Consider the following 17,245-nt stretch of genomic DNA (forward strand, 5'->3'; position numbering starts at 1 on the left):
AATGCTCTTCTTTGTGCCCATGGAATATACAATGCAGCCTCTCTCGGCTTCCTATAAGGGCACTAATCCCAGCAGACCAAGGCCTTCCTTTCTTTTTTTAAAAGTAAAATATTTTTATTGAGTTTTAGAGATAGAGGAAGAGATAAGGAGGGAGGGAGGGAGGGAGGGAGATATGTAGGGAGGAGGGAGATTGAGAGAGAGAGAGAGAGAGAGAGAGAGAGAGAGAGAGATCATATATATTTATATGTATTATATAGAGTGGTGGCTCTTAAACTGTTATGTGTATACAGATCACCAGGATGATTTCATTAAAGCACAGACTAGGAATTGTGATTCAGTTCTGGAGGAAGGCCTGAAATCATGTACTTCCCGCAAGCTCCCAGGTGATGTCATGCCGCAGTATGTGACCCCATTTTGTGGAGCAGTGCCTGCTGAGTAGCTATAGCATCTGTTTACCTATCTCTTCCAAATGGTCTCCCCAGATTTAGTTCATGGCTCTTAAAGACAGGAAATCTCATTCATCCAAAGCATTATGTAAGTGAAAGAGTAGATCTCCAACTGAAGATTTGCAAACAAAAATGTATCCCATCGGACAGTCCTGCTTCTGGTTTCACTTGTCCCCTCACCCTATCGCTTACTCTGCTATGTACCCCAAGGCAAATGCAGGGGAGGGAAAATAGGTAGAATTCAGCTTGTCATAATATTTATTCCTCTTTTTGAGAGCTGACCTCCAAAGAAAGCAGAAGGATGTGAATGATTTTAATCTACTTTAACAATGGGGAACCAGACCGGACCTTCTTGAGCAGTATAAATATATAAAATGACATATTTTTCTCCTCTCCTCTCCACTTCCTCCTCCCAGATCCTGAGAGAGACTCATATTCATGCCCCCACAATGCACACTATAATGTACAGTGAAATTCACCCAGTCTTTATCTCGGAGCTGCTGTTCTGATGATTAATACCCTACTGCCTAGGAAGCTGCTCTGCTGGAGAAAGACAAGGAGCAAGCAAGACACATTAAATATATCTCTGAGGCCATTTCTCATTATTTTTATTATCATTATTAGTTCTCGCTGTCCTATCTATCCTGTTAGAGAATGCTTGATCTATTGACAAGGGGGAGGGACGACATTTGAAAGCGAGTTTCAGAGCAAGGACAAAGATAGAAATAGACACTCTTTACTAAAGAGAACTTAACCAAATGGAGTTTTGTTGTGTTATCATTTATTTTTGGTTTGTTGATTTGTTTTATTATTTTTGTTGTTTTAATTTTGAAGAATAGATGCTTTCATCTGGGTCTTCTATGTCTCCTGTGGAGGCATTTATTTTTGCATGTGTTCTTTTGTCTTTATTGAATGTCTGTCTGTAAGAATCAATATAATATAACTTATGCAAATGTTATTCCTGACCACTTATGCAACAGACTGGACAGATTAATTTTGTTGCTTTGTTACTATCATAATGTAATTGTCTTTGTATCCTGGTTGATTTTGAGTTTTTGAAAGAGCTTCTTTAAGAAAAATAATTCTCTATTTATAAACTACAGTATCTGATTCTCTCCTATTTCTCATTCAAAGAAAGGGTGATTGCTAAGTAATTTCTGTCTCTGCCATTTAGGAAGAGTACACAACAGCAGTCCTTGTTGGAAAGATGGGACCATAATCAAAGCATATCACAGCACATGTGTCTACTGATAAAATGTCAAATTCATAATCTAGGCAGAGTTTAATCTTATTTAGAAAATGCCATGTTCCAAAGTTGAGGTTATGAGAACCTGGGATTTATAGCTGTGGTGCCCACTTTTAACTTGAATTTTAGTTGGATTTTATAGTCAGTTACCTCCTGAGTGCCAGGTTTATGGAAAACAAAATATGAAATGAATACATTTCTGCCTAAGGTAACACACAGTTGGGTAGGGTTCGTAAATATTTTCAAAATCAGAGAAGACTCATTTAAGGTCAGTTTTCTAGGAAACTTTGCACACCAATGTGCTATTGCAGTTGCAGGGGTATCAGCCATCTATGTTTATACAGGTCATTGCTAAGAATAAAGGCTTTAATTGCTACTGGAAAAAGATTAGTTTCGAAACTAATCAATGTCGTTTTGACTAAAAAATAGCAACATTAAACCATCTATCTACACTAATAAAAGACAAAGATGCTAATTGACTGTACCTTCGCTATGCCCACCAGCCAATCAGAGTGACTATATTGTGGGAAACTGTTTATTGCCTTCACTATCTGATAAGCATAGACAGAGAAACCCCCCGAAGGCTGGGTGCCTTTGAAGCCCTAGCAAAGGTCGGAGCTAGGCGCCACCTCTGTTTGTCCAGACAGTGGTAGCTGAAACTACTCCCCCATTTATTATTATGTAAATCCTTGCTGATGGGCTAGTCTGCCTGTTGCCAGGGGTCACCTGCCTAAGGGCTATGCTATGGGTGCATCCCAGATCAATAAAAGCTTGGTGAGGCCTAAGCACGGGTGGAAGTCCTTCCCCTCGAGTTGGACTTGCCCGCCTGGTCCCCCAATATTTCAAATTATCTCTTGTCTTTTCATTTTCATTTGTGTGCGGCTCTGCTTCCAGGTCCTGAACCCTGACCCACGCGGGACGTGGGAAGGAAACACCCAACACTATATGCAAATTAACCCAACCAAGATGACGGTTAATTTGCATATACCGGCTGGGAGTGAAGACTGAAGACAATGTAGAAGGAAGCCAAGGGCTGCAGAAGGGAGCAAAGTAGAGGCGGCAGAGACAGGAACAAAGCCAAGGCGGTGGAGGCGGGAGGCTGGAGTGGAGCCAGGGAGCTGCGGGCGGTGGGGGCACGGGGGGCGGCGGCAGGCAACAGGTGGCAGGAGATGGTAGCGGGCAGCGGCGGGGAGGCAGAATAGGCCCTTGACGTCAGGGAGGGGTGGGACCTGAGCACTTGGCGCAGAGGGATAGGACAGTCTCCATGGGAAGGAACAGAGCGGAGCTGCGTTCACACTCAGCCTCGGACTTCAGTTTCCTGGTGTGTCAGGTGGCCCTCCCCGCCTTCACCGGGTTGCAAGGTTCAGCTCAAAAGACTGAGAGCCTCCAGGGTGGTTGGGAAGGCAGTTTGGGGGGGCGGGGGAGGGTGAGGCCGGTGGGCGAGCAGATTGGCTGGAGGTGGGGCAGCAGGGCTCCCAGATTGTCTGGATTCGACAGGGCGGGGCTAACCTTTGAGAGGTGCTAGGGGGAGTGTAAGGGAGTGTGCACTCACATGTGCCACCAGCCTGCCGGCTTTACTCTTGCATGGCGACTGTGGTGGCGGCAGCGGTTACTACCCGAGCCCAGACGGAGCAGAGGCCGGTGGAGCAGAAGGACATCCTGACATCCCGATACCAGATGGCGTGGCCTGCAGGTCATGGCCAAAGGGAAGGGCTAAGAAATGTCATATCCTGCCCTAGCCAGGTTGGCTTAGTGGATAGAGCCTTGGCCTGTGGACTGCAGGGTCTGGGGCCCAGGTTAAAGCTCATGCAGGAGGCAACCAATCGAAGTGAACTCCTCATTCTCGAAAATCCCGGGATTCACTTTTATGTTAAATCCCAAGTTTTGTCTTTCTAGGTTTACTCCCTTGTTCTGAAGGTGTGCATCTTCCTGTAGGTTCCTGAGAAAGGGCGGGTGCAAAGTACCAACACTGAGGCTTTGTCTGAAGAATGTCTCATCCATTCTCACCCTTGATTGGCAGTCAACTAGGGAGGGAGTTTTAGGTTGGAAATAATCTTCACTAATACATTTGAAGGCATTTGACCAATGTCTTCAGCATTGCACTTGTTGAGAAAACAGTTTGATGCCCAATTCTTACAATTCACCTGTTTTGTGTATTTTTCTCTCTGGAATCAGAACTCCTTATCTATAGACCTTACACCAGCACTTACAGTTCAGGTCTCCAGAGCTGCTGCTCTCTAAGCCTCATGCTCATGTTCTTGAACCTTTGTTGTTACTTCAGCTGCTCTATCAACATTGGCATCCTAATTTTGGTATAATTTGTTCAGTCAAGCTATCACCAAACATAACACACACACACACACACACACACACACACACACACACAACAAAAAAAGAAACAAAAAACACCAAGACAAAAAACCTATGAATTCAGAAAAACATGGATTTTTGAGAGTAGCACATGGTATGTAGTGCCTTGAGTATTATATGTGTGTGTGTACTAAAACTTACTATCAGTGCAAAATTCCAATAACAATTATTATACTACTAACTCCTTCTGTATACTGAAGTAAAACTTTTAATTCTTTATCGTTTGTTTTTTTTTTGTTTGTTTTTTTTTTACTTTCACTCTAACACACATTATTCAACCACCTTAAAGAGAATATGAATTAAATGGTATGCATAAGTGCACTGAATATTTTGCATCCAGAAATGAGCATAGCTCTGTCTCCTGTTTCCTGCCAGATGCTTACATTTTTGAGAAGGGCAAGGCTCACATTAGAATTGTCACCTTGGAATTTTTATGCTGTGAAACATCAGAGTGTTTGCATGCCATTGAGTTTCATCATAGAGTGTTTGATGATAAAGTCTGTTCACGGGGCTCTCACCTACCTTTAGCTTTATCACTGTAATATGTTTATTAATTTAACTTTACGTGTGCTAATTGGTAGATGCTATAGAAAAATAATTACCTCCACATACTTACTGCCCAAATATACATTCTCAGAACATAGCTGGGCCTCCACCAGGACAAAAAAGTAAATTAGTGAATTAATGTTGGATATATAAGGATGCATATACTAGAATTACAACTTGATTTAGGAATTACACTAAGTAGGAGCCAAATGTTGTGTCCACTGGAGAAGAGATGATTGGAGGCCAGTGTGAGAAAAATCACAAATAGGAGGTTGTAGGGGGAATTTAAGTGCAGATGGTGAGGATGTCCCCAAGGCTATATCTGTAGGGAATCATTTCTATCAACATTTCTAACCAGAAAACAAAGATTGCTGGAGGCTCTGAAGTAGATCAAAATATTTGAAGAAGAAAGAGGATAAATAGCAGAATTTACTCTCAAGCCATACATAAAGCACCTATGAAATGTTCCTTTGACTCCAATAGCTAAAGGGAGATTCCTGTTTTTAATTGGGAGGATTTGGTGTGAATATCTAGACAACTTATTTCTGTTTTTGTTTTTTAACTTGGTACTATGCATAGTAGTTAAAGGGACATATAAATTACATAAAGCAATGCCACTCATGTCATTGATAAGAGGAAAATTAAGGTGTGTTTGTGTTTCTATCGCTATCTCTCTTTCATTTTCCATGAGATAAATTTTTCTGTTTTTGTCTCCACCATATTGGGTATTTTTCTAAGAGAGTTTTCTCCACTTTTATGTTGTAAACATTTTTCCCCATCTCAGCATCCTTTTCAAATTCAAGAGACATTTTCCTTTGCAATGTACAATGAAAAGCGATTATGTTAGAAAATATCAGAGATGGCTTTGTCGTGTCTGGCGCTGTTGAGTCACGATGTGTCCTAAAGAGCTCAGTAAATGAGGCCTAGGTAATGATTTGACAAATGAACAAGGCCTCAGCCAGCTCTCTCCACCTTCAGCCTTTCCCCAAAACTCCCTGAGGAGAGAGAGATCCAGGTGGCAGGTGGCATTTTCTTTTCTTTAAAGGACTATGGAGATTCTGGCAAAATGATTTTTTGTTTGTTTGTTTATGAGGAAGCAGCAGTGTTTGAAAAGCGGGTCTTTGTCATCTTTTTTATCAGCATTGAATTGAATTCAGGATGGTGGTAGGGAATTAAAGGGGGAAGCTTAATTGCTCAGTAAACAGTTAATGGTGCCTGCCTACTGCATAGAAGGATCTGGAAAGAGATGGAGGGGTGAATAAGACAGAAGTCTGCTGCCTATCTTCATGGAGCTTACATCATCACAGGAAAAAGGTATAAAACAAGACAATTTCACAATAATTATTTAATCACAATCATGGCAAGTCCAATGGAGGAGGACGAGCTGCTAACAAAGCAGAAAGGGACCTAAGCTGATGTTCTGATATGGGAAGACCTTTTTGAGGATGCAGTGTAGGGGCTATGCTGCTCAGGATGAGAGGTTAGATAGGCAAAGGAAGAAAAGGAAAATTGTTCTAAACAAAGGGAACAGCCTATGTGAAGGCCTTGCTACAGGAATCATACTATATCCTGATTCTCAGTCTTCGGTCTACACTTTGGACCTAATGTCTGGAAACATAGCAGATTTGACCATGTCAAGTGACTAGTTAATGCCCACGTTTGAAGGGTCAGCAGAAGGCCACTCAAAAGGTCTCCAACATGATGAAGCACAGTTGGGCCTGCTTGAATGACAGTTTCCAAAGCTAGATTGAATGTTGTGAGCTTGTTAAATGGTCTCCGAGTTCTCCTACTGTGAGCTCTGTTGATTACAGCCTCTGTGCTCTGTGGAAGGCACCGGCTTCCTCAGAGAAAACCAGAGACAGATCATTCCAGATAAAGCCTCACAGGCACATGTGGAAGGATTGATGGAAATGCCTGAATACATTGTGTTTATCACAATTTTTACTCTGTTGGCAAGTGAGTGACCATACCCACTGAACAGATTGTATACTTGTCATGGATGGCATGTCACGGAAACGGTCATATATTGTAATATCAAGAAACCATTTGTTGTGTGCACCTGTCTTGGTTTCCAGACTTTACAGCCATTCTGTGTGTTCACTCCCTTGTTTCTTCGGTAGAATACTAGTAACCAGAAATCAGTCACTGGAAAACTTCTGATTCTTCTTCTTATTTTCTCATGCCTCGCCTTGGCTTTTTCTCTTGTATGATGGAAACCGTGGAGTCAGTAGTTTTCCTGCAGTCTAATTAGCTTCTCTATTTAATTTTAATAAAAACTCTGAACCAGAAGCTGGAGATAATGTGCCTGATTCAATTCATACAATGTCAATTGCTCTTTAATTGTAATTCTTTTCCCTAGTTTTCCCCACTCTCACTGACCAGGCACAGCTGAGATTTGGGTTTTTATAAGACTTGCATGCCTACGCTGTCAATTATGCCTCCTGCCTTAGGAATAAATTCATTTATTTATCATTGTTCCAATTATTAGTAATTATAATGGGCATCTTCACCCAAACCTGGATGAATAGTAGTTTTCACGGTCTTTGCCTCCAATCTTACCTCGTTTCAGTTTTTTACCCATATGATTCCTTTCTTCTTGAATCGCATGGAGGGTTCAGTTTCCTGTGTTGCATTTAAATGATCTATTTTAGATCATTAAGAACACAAGTTTTTATTAAAAGGTTCTTCTTAGTGTGGAGAAATGGTGAATTTCCCCTGGATAGGATTCCCCCACTAGTGGCTCTCAGTGGAGTTTTCTTTGCTAACAGGTATTTGAAGAAATATTTGAACTAGCGAAGGGTGTCTATTAGCCATCCAGTCTTTTCCTCATAAAGGCCCCAGGTCCTTGTGCTCGAAGCACACATGGCTTTGACTGCCAGGCCGCCTCCAAAAAGAATATCTATTCTTCTGCCTTTTTACTGAAGGTGTCCCCATCACTTTCACTAAAAGAATAGCAACATGGTGCAACTAACTTAAAAATGGTATCTGCCCCTCAGCAACATGTTAATTCTTTCAAGCTTTCTTCCCTGACTCAAATCTTCATATGTCTTCCATGCTTAAAATTACATTTGTAGTAAGATCACCAGAGAGCCTCAGGAAAACAGATCAGAGAGAGGTTTGGTGGAACGTCAGGCTTTTATTGTATTACCTTGCACTTTATTTTTGTAGCAAACCAGAAGAAAGCAATGAAATTCAATTCCCAGTATATAAAATGTTTGCACTTTAAATTATACATATCTCTCAATGATACAGTCTCTGCAAATAACATTCTGTGGATTTTCTGGAAGAGTAATTATGATGGCTTATCACTAGGTTTAAGGTGCCCAAGCTACTATCCTTTCTTATCTTTGCTTTGTTTTCTCACTGTGGCTCACCTACATAATTTCCTAACCCCCCTCATCTTGAATCATAGCCTCTTAGACCATTAAATCTTTGCATATAAAATGAAGTATTTGTCTCTGAGTCCCAGACTGAACCATCTTTTAAAGGCCCCAGCCTGTAGCTCAATCATTCAACAAACATAGGTAGGGCCCTAGCCGGTTTGGCTCAGTAGATAGAGCATTGGCCTGTGGACTGAAAGGTTCCAGATCTGATTCCGGTCAAGGGCACCTGCCTGGATTGGGGGCTTGATCATTAGTAGGGGACCTGCAGGAGGCAGCCGATCAATGATTCTCTCTCATCATTGATGTTTATATCTCTCTCTCCCTCTCCCTTCCTCTCTGAAATCAATAAAAATATATGAAGAAGAAAAAAAATAGGTAGGGAGGGTGGGGTGATTTCTGTCATGGACCAAGCACTCTTCTAGACTCTGAGACTGCAACAAAAACAACACTGAAAATTGTAATTGCTTTTCTAGTGCCTTCAGAACATATCTGGGAGTGGGGGTGGAGACTTCCAATAAATAAATTAGCAAGAAAATATAGTATACACTGACAAATGCTATCAAGAAAATAAAGCAAAGTGTCTAAGAGTTCTAAATAAAATTTGCAAGTCTAAAAAAAATTAAAAAAATAAAGCAGGACGGTGATACACAGAGTTAGTGGTGGGCAGTCTTTCTAAGGATGAAACATTTAAGCTGGCACCTGAATGATAAGAAAACTCAGAACATTTATGACAAAAGGGACAGTTAGTGTGAAGACACTTAGGTTAGAACATGTTGGTGGAGTTTGAAAGAAGATGAATATGTCTGGAGAAAGAAAGAAATCTGGTATGAGCTGAGATCTGAGAGCTGGCCCTGGGCTGGATTATATGGGACCTGTTAGGCCATGAAAAGGAATTGGGAGTTTTTTAAAGTTTAATGGCAAGCTAATAGAATGCCCTAGGTAGTGGAGTGATATGATGTGGTGTATGCTTTTGAGAGTTCAATTTGGCTGCCATGTTAGAAAAGATTGTAAAGGAGCAAAAGATGAGACATAGATACCTATTTTGTGACTATGGCATCAGTTCAGGTAAGAGATGATAATGGCTTAAACTCCTATAGCAACCAGATTTCCTGTAAATAACAACCCAGCTTGATGGCCTCACCCTGTGTTTTTGCATTGCCCTGAACTGATAAATCTCTGATACTTTAAGCCCTAATATCTCAGTTCTCAGGCTTAACTTGAGTTGCTTTCCTGCTTCAGCAAGTTTCCATTTGTCTATAAAGTGCCTCTCATTATCGCACTCAACTCTGTTCTCCCTCTGTTGTATCCATTCATTATTCCAAATGTTTCTACCCTTTACTCAACTGGAATAGCTCCTTCAGCCTGATCTTAAAACCTTTCTCTATTTTCCTTCCCTTGATCAGCAGCCTTCTGCCCTCTTAATTTTTTGATCAGCATCCTTTCAACCTCCCAATTCAGTCCCCTGCTCCACCTCTGCACCATTGCATTTTAAATGCTACTTTCTTTGAAAACAAAATGTTCATCAATTGTAATTTTCTTCTAATTCCCTCACCTCTAAGGTTACCCACACCAGTGCTCACTCTAGGAGAATCTCTTCAATTTATTGTTCAAAATCATTTGCTCATAATCCCTTCCCCAGGCCTTGTCCCAAGATTTTTGACACCATTCAATGTCTTTATTTTCCTCTGGTGCCATTAATATCATCCCTTTCAGCCTGTAAATATATCCAGGGCTTTCCCATCTTTTTTTAAAATATATTTTATTGATTTTTTACAGAGAGGAAGGGAGAGGGATAGAGAGTTAGAAACATTGATGAGAGAGAAACATCGATCAGCTGCCTCCTGTACATCCCCCACTGGGGATGTGCCCGCAACCGAGGTACATGCCCTTGACTGGAATCGAACCCGGGGCCCTTGAGTCCGCAGGCCGACGCTCTATCCACTGAGCCAAACCAGTCAGGGCAAGGGCTTTCCCATCTTAAGGGAAAAATCCAAACAATGTAAAGTAACCTTCTGTGCACTTGTTTCTACCCCTTCCCTCAGTTCCCTACTGTCCCTACACGACATTCTCTTTTCTTGACACTCAAATTTCCTGAGTTTTATACTCTTATCAACTTCCTTTTCTAAACAAGAAATACACTTTTATTGCAGAAATGTCAGTTAAATGAATTCCAGCCATGATCTCCCTTTTCAGGGAGAATCATACTGACTGCTTTTTCTCTCTCATCTACCAATATTTCTCGTGTGCAATTAATATTCTAGTCACACCCTGATATAATTTTAGACATGTTGTTCTTTCTACTTGGGAACATATAACATGCACAAGAGTATGCTTCTTTATAAATAAAATTATAATAATAACAATATCAACATTTTATAGGGTAATTGAAGAGAAAATGTGTTCATATATTCCAAATGCTTAGACTAGTGTTTGTACATAGTAAGCACTCAATAAACGTGAGCTATTATTATCATGATTATCTTTGCTTTATTTTGGTTAATTCTCACTGGAGGATATTTTTTCCATTTATTTTAGAGAGAGTGGAAGGGAGGGGAGAGAGGGAGACAGAACAGAGAGAAACATCGATGTGAGAGAGCCACATCCTTTGGTTGCTTCCCACATGTGCCCCAACCTAGATAGGGAATCTGCAACCCATGGATATGCCCTTGACTAGAATCGAACCCTCAACCCTTCAGTTTGCAGGTTGGTGCTCCAACCACTGAGCAATGCAGGCCTGGGCTATTTTTTACTCACTCTCTTTATCTGCAAAATAAGTTTAAGACCTAGTTCAGCCTGGCTCAGTTGGTTGCGCATCATCCCATACACCAAGAAGTCACTGGTTTGATTCCCAGACAGGATTGTGGGCTCAATCCCTGGTAGGGATTGTGTAGGAGGCAGCTGATTGCTGTTTCTCTATCTCTCCCTCTCCCTTCCTCTCTCTCTAAAATCAATAAAAACATATTTTTAAAAGACTTAGGTCAAATTCTGCATCCTTGGTGAGTTGCCCACCTTCTCTGTGAACCTATCTTTCTCTGCCAGGCTCAAGTCGGTGCCCTGCTCTCAGGGCTTCCACAAGTGGTTTAGTTGTTGTGATGAACATCTGTGCATACTTTGTATCAGCACCTATTCATATATCTCAGACAAATAGATTGAGGTAGGGAATTAAGGACCCTAACCATGCTTCAAACCAAGTAATGGTTGAGTTGCTGTTTAAAGCTTGAGCCTCTAGAGAAGCCATCTGTACTGCTATGTGAGTCCATAATGAACCCTCAATTAGGTTCCTAGTCCATTTCCAAGTCTTCCTACTGAGATACTTCAAGCAGATATGAATGGGTAATAAATAAGTTGCCTAAATATAAAGAAAATTAAACTCATTATACTCTTCTCAATGTTATTAGACTATTTCAACTAACTAGAGAAAAATTCTTCATAATGGTATTCACTTGTGTGTGTGTGTGTGTGTGTGTGTGTGTGTGTTTAACATATGTGTCATATGCGTGTACCTTGGGAAATATCTGTCTTTAGAGATCAGAGAAGAATTTTTAAATAAATGGTAAAAAATAAGGAGCTTTTCAAGCATGTTTGAAGCCCCACAATGATAAATATATCTAGATAGAGAAAACCTAAGAGTTAAAATATTGAGTGGATTTTACTCTGTATGTTTCTATAGCTATGAGAGTGGAAGCTTTGAAAAGAAGTATTTATCTATATATGTGTCCTATACTGATGTGATCTAACTCTCTAATTAAATAGTCAATTATTTTTAAAGAGCTGCAAATGAGCCCTATAAGAATGTCATAAATGCGTTCCATTTAGAAACATCTTGCAGATAAATTTAATTTTTATTCTTCCTACATCCTCCTGTAGCCTTAAAAGAATTAAAAAAATCTTACTACTAAATAATTCCAGAAATAGATTATGACTGCCTAGTAGTATGTTAATCTTGCTTATCATTCCTTCTCCTTTGACATCATTATGCTTTGGGATAGAAAAAGTGGGTGATTCTCATTGGAAAAATGAACAGTTGGAGTAGATAGCCTTCTCAAGATATATAATGTTATTTTAATGCAAAATTTCCCAAGTAATAAAAAAGGGCTTGAAAACAGTGAAAATACATAGTGTTTAAGCAGAATTATTATTAAGAGTATCGTATCTTTTGCTTCCATAGAATCTCTCAAAATGTAGACAAATTGGAGGTAGGCCAGACATAAGCAACAGGATTAGGGGAATTAAAGAAATGACTTCGGGAGAAAAATTAAAAGAGCTAAATATGTATAGTTTGGCTAAGTGACAACTCAGAAGAAATGACATTGTAGACTGCAGAAATTTGAAAGTGGCTGGCCACAAGCAGAGCAGGGGATTACTTAGGTAATGGAATGAAATTGAGGAAGGGAAAAATATAAACTGAATGCCTGGATTCTTTTCTTGACTATGAGATGTATTAGTTTATAAAAGAGCTATCCAGAATGTCCTGCTTAGATTAAAGCAGCAATTTTCAACTGGTATGCTGCAAGAGTTTTTAAAGCATGCAATATATGACTATTTTGTCAGGGGCACTGACCTCTTTCCCTTAGCTTATCAAATTAAAAAAATAACAACAGCAAACACAACAATAGCTGTCTGGTGTGAATAAGTCAAAAGTATGCCTATTTTTTGGGTCATATCAGCAAAAATGTAATATATTTTTTGGTGTGCTGCAGAATTTTAGTAATTAGTTTATGTGTGCCATGACATCAGAAAGGTTGAAAATCACTGGATTAAAGTAGGGGACAGGGTATGATGGCATGAAATCTCTAATTGTTTAGCCAATTCTGAGCAACTTATTGCCAGAAAATATTTCTTATTTGTGTGTTTTTTTGTATTTTTATAGAATATGTTTTTTATTATTTCAGAGAGAAGGGAGATGGAGAGATAGCAACATCAATTATGAGAGAAAATCATCAATTGGCTGCCTCCTGCACCGGGCATGTGCCCTGACTGGGGAATCAAACCAAGACCTCCTGGTTCATGGGTCAACACTCAACCACTGAGCCACACTGGCCAGATTTATTGTTTTAATCCCTAGGATTTAACATGTTATAAGAACTCCATAGAGATAAATCATGCTCACTTCAATGAGAAGAAAAGACATTGAAGATTTTATATCTCTGAGGCTTTATTATTGTTAGACCTTTAGCAAGTTAACCTTGGTCAGATATGTCCATGAAGTGGGTATTAATAGCTACCTTATTGCTGTGAGTCATCTTGGCATCTCTTTTTACTTATTTAATAGCTATAAAATCCGCTTCTCTCCATCATCACTGCTGTTGTCTTCTTGACTTTAAGAGTTTCATAAACGGTTTCCTGAACTCCAGTCTTGCCCATCTTTAATAGTTTCCACAATGCAGTCAGGATCACACATTTTGCATTGCATATCTGACTAAGCCATCACCTAGCTCAAATCCTCCAAAGGAACCCATTATCTTCAGGATAAATCTGATCTCCTTAGGATGGAATACTTCATGCTAGCATCTGCTTTTTTTTTGTTCCAACTCATATTATCCCACCCCTCCCACATAATGCTCTAGCCATGCTGACCTGCTCATCAGCATGAATTCTCAAATTAATTTTTCTCTTTTATGCCATAAACATGCTGGTTTCTCTGCTGAGACTCACTCTCCATCCTGATCTCTCACTCTTTCTCTTCTGGCTAGTTCATACTCTTCCCAGTAAACTCAAGTCAGATTTTACCTCTTTTGGAATATCCTATCTAAGATCCATAGGCTTTTTTATAGCAATGGAGCTTGTTATTATCCTACTATTCATTTTACTATTTTGTAATTGTTTTTTTTTTTTTCACATCTGCCCCTTCTAATAGGCTGTGGGCTTCATTTGGGCAGATACCTAGATTGGTCCCTGCTATTTAATAGGCACTCAACATATCCTATATAATAAAACCCTAATATGCAAATCGACCAAACAGCAGAACGACCGGTTGCTATGACACACACTGACCACCAGGAAGCTGGTGAGTGCAGCAGTGGTGGCAGGAGCTTCTCCCGCCTTCACAGCAGCGCTAAGAACCCCTCAGGGGTCTCATACTGTGAGAGGGTGCAGGCCAGGCTGAGGGAGCTCCCCCCCCCCCCGAGTGCATGGATGTCATGCACTGGGCCTCTAGTTTTTTAATAAAAATAATGGGTAAATGGATGGATGAATGGGTAGATGAAAGGATGGGTGAAGTGTAACAAAACACTTGGAATATAAGAGACAATTACTTAATGCCAGTTCCCTTCCTTTGCAATGTTGAAATTAAGGAATGAACTTGGTTTTCTCTAAAAACCATAGTCTTAACTGAGTTTGTTCAATTATGTATGTGTATTTATATTTATACTAGAGGCCCAGTACATGAAAATTCATGCATTGGGTGGGTGGGGGTCTCTCAGCCTGGCCTGTGCCCTCTCACAGTCCAGTAGTCCTCAGCAGGGAGCAGGCCTAAGCCGCAGTCTGGACTCCCTCTGCAGGAGGTGACCGGGCAGGCAATCAGGGGATGCTGCCGTCCCCCCATCACCCCTCCACTGCTGCTGGTCACAGCCCTGACTCCCATCGCCATTCCCTCCCTCTGCCCACTGGCACGCACCTAGGCTGGCCTGGCACCAACTGCTCGCTGGCCCCGCCCCCCGCTGACTGGTTGTTCTGCCATTTGGTCGATTTGCATATTACACTTTTATTATATAGGATCATTCACCTCCACAAGCCACATTGGGAAGATATTACAGTGTAGGAGGAAGAGCAGCAATGTAGGAGACCTGGGATATATGTGAGCACACAGCAAAGATAAATATGTCTATAAAATAGTCTTGCAGCAATACTTGAAAATACCCTAATATTTTAGATAAATATGGATCTTCATTTTTACAACTAAATGCTTTTTGTGAAAATTCTGATTAAAAAGAGTTGGAAATGAGGACAAAGGGGACTAAAATGGGAATACAAGTAGAAATGGGGAAAAGAGAAATAAAATAAATAATAAAACCTCCCAGGCCACAGTGGCTCAGTAGTTAGGCATCAACCTATGAAACAGGAGGTCATAGTTCCATTCCTAGTCAAGGCACGTGCCCAGGTTGTGGGCACAGTCCCCAGTAGGGTGATGTGCATGAGGCAGTTGATTGATGATTCTCTCTCATCCTTGATATTTCTATCTCTCCCTTTCCCTCCCTCTCTGAAATAAAAAAAATACATATTTTTTAATTAAATTTTTTTTCCCTTTTTCTTATTCCTTCTCTCTCTCTGGTACTTGCCCATGACTCCAGCCGCATAACTCTAATACACGTAGCCACCCCCCTTCTTGTCTAGAGTTTGCCCTAATTGTTTGGTGCATTGTAGCATCCTAGATGATAGATTGCCCATGCCAAGAGCAGAATGTTAAGATTCATGAAATTCGAGTCCACTCCATTAATAACCTGAACAGGGTTCTCCTTCCTCTTTCCCCTTTGTTTTTTTTCCTTTGCCACGTCTCCATTCTCACTCTTTTGTGGATCTGTGTGTAAGGGAGACAAATAAAATTCCAGACGCAGCAATGAATCGCCACCTAAAAGTATACCGCAGTGTCTTCTGTGTCCCTTCACAGCTGTGTGATAAATTGCCATCTTTAGAATTAATTGTTACCTTTTCAGGAAGCATTTACTCATTTTTGTCTCTTCAGTGGTTTACCGGTGAACCTGTAATATAGAGTCAAGCCCTAGCCAGTTTGGCTCAGTGGATAGAGCATTGGCCTGTGGACTGAAGGGACCCTGGTTTGATTGTTGTGGGCTTGAACTCCAGTGTGGGGCGTACAGGAGGCAGTTGATCGAAGATTCTCTCTCATCACTGATGTTTTTATCTCTCTCTCCCTCTCCCTTCCTCTCTGAAATCAATAAAAATAAAAATTAAAAATTAAAAAAAAAGATAGAGCCAAACTTTCCTTTCCCCTCTGAGGAGCTTGATATGAGACTGGAACATCAGTGGAGCCAACAGGGAGGAAGGGTGCCTCCGTGTTGATATCCAGCACACAAGGTTAGTGCAGACCCAGGCCATGTCATCACACTTGCTTTTTGATAGACTGACTCTTTTCTCTTTTGGCTCTGAGGGTTACTCCAAGCTAGATCTCCCAGGCTCTGAGAAGGAGGACTATTGTTTCAGAAAAGCACTTCTTTCTTTTTTGTCAGATTGCTACTGTGCTCAAGAGTGAAAAGAAAGTGAACTATTTCTCATGCACCTCTTTACAAACATTACTGAACCTGCTGAGGTTTCCACAGGGAGCACTGATACCCAGAGGTGACCCAGCCCTTATCCAATCTTCAGACAGAAGTTGCCTAAAACAGTGTGTCTGAAAGATGGCGCTGAAGGGCCCACAGTGAAAATGAGCTTTGTCTCTGTTGGTGCTACCCTTTCATTGATATTCTATCTCTCTAAGCCATGAAGACCCAGAAAAATTGCAATATACTATTAGTAATTAGGGCCTCTACTGTGACTATAAATGTAATGTATTCAATGGTTCTCAATCAGGGATGATTTTTCACTCAGTCATCCCCTCCCAGGGGACTTTGCCAATGTCTGGAAACATTTTTTGGTTGTCACATTGGGTTTGGGGGAGCTTGCAGAGGTACTACTGGTATCTAGTGAGTACAGACTACAGATTAGGACTACCCATCCTGTAATGTACATCAATTTTGGAATATGTAAGTCTAGGAAATCCAGCCTTCTGCCCTATGGGAGATCCTTAGGAAGTATAAACCATGACTTCCATCCTCTGAGCATTAAAGAAAAACAATCAACATTTGTTTTTGAACTCTGACTCTACTATTCAAAGCTGTATGGTAACTGCAAACCGATGACATGTCTCTGTCCTTGAGAGCCTTATAGTCTACTGAAGAACCTTGAAATCTAGTAAGATACTAACACAGATGTACCAACATTGAATGACGTCAGACATGCTTAAACTCAATACTGAATCTGATGATAGAGTGAAGGTTTGAAAGTTCAAGGGAAATTTAATGGAGAGAGAGGAACTCAACCAGAGTCTTGAGAAGAATGAATGAGGCAGCAGACAGATAGAACTGACTGATCGTAATGGGTGTGTGGAAGAGTGGAGGGTGGAGAGCCTGGGGTGAGGAAGTGGAGCCTGTTGCCTGTACTCACTGCCAAACCTTCAAGCATTGCCTGGCAGGGCCCATTGCAGAACTTGTAGACTGTTTGGGACATCAGAGAAAACATCCATCTGGTTTTCAAATCTCTTC

The 17,245-nt window shown here is 40.8% G+C and overlaps 1 protein-coding gene across 5 annotated transcripts in view; it reads left to right on the forward strand.

The window, feature by feature from the left end:
- The window catches only part of NRXN3 (neurexin 3), a 1,457,090-nt gene that overhangs the window by 1,322,558 nt on the left and 117,287 nt on the right, over positions 1-17,245 (forward strand). The gene's annotated exons all lie outside the window — the stretch shown is intronic.

Source organism: Myotis lucifugus, unplaced genomic scaffold, assembly GCF_000147115.1.
Source record: "Myotis lucifugus unplaced genomic scaffold, Myoluc2.0 scaffold_34, whole genome shotgun sequence".
Taxonomy (NCBI): Eukaryota; Metazoa; Chordata; class Mammalia; order Chiroptera; family Vespertilionidae; genus Myotis; species Myotis lucifugus.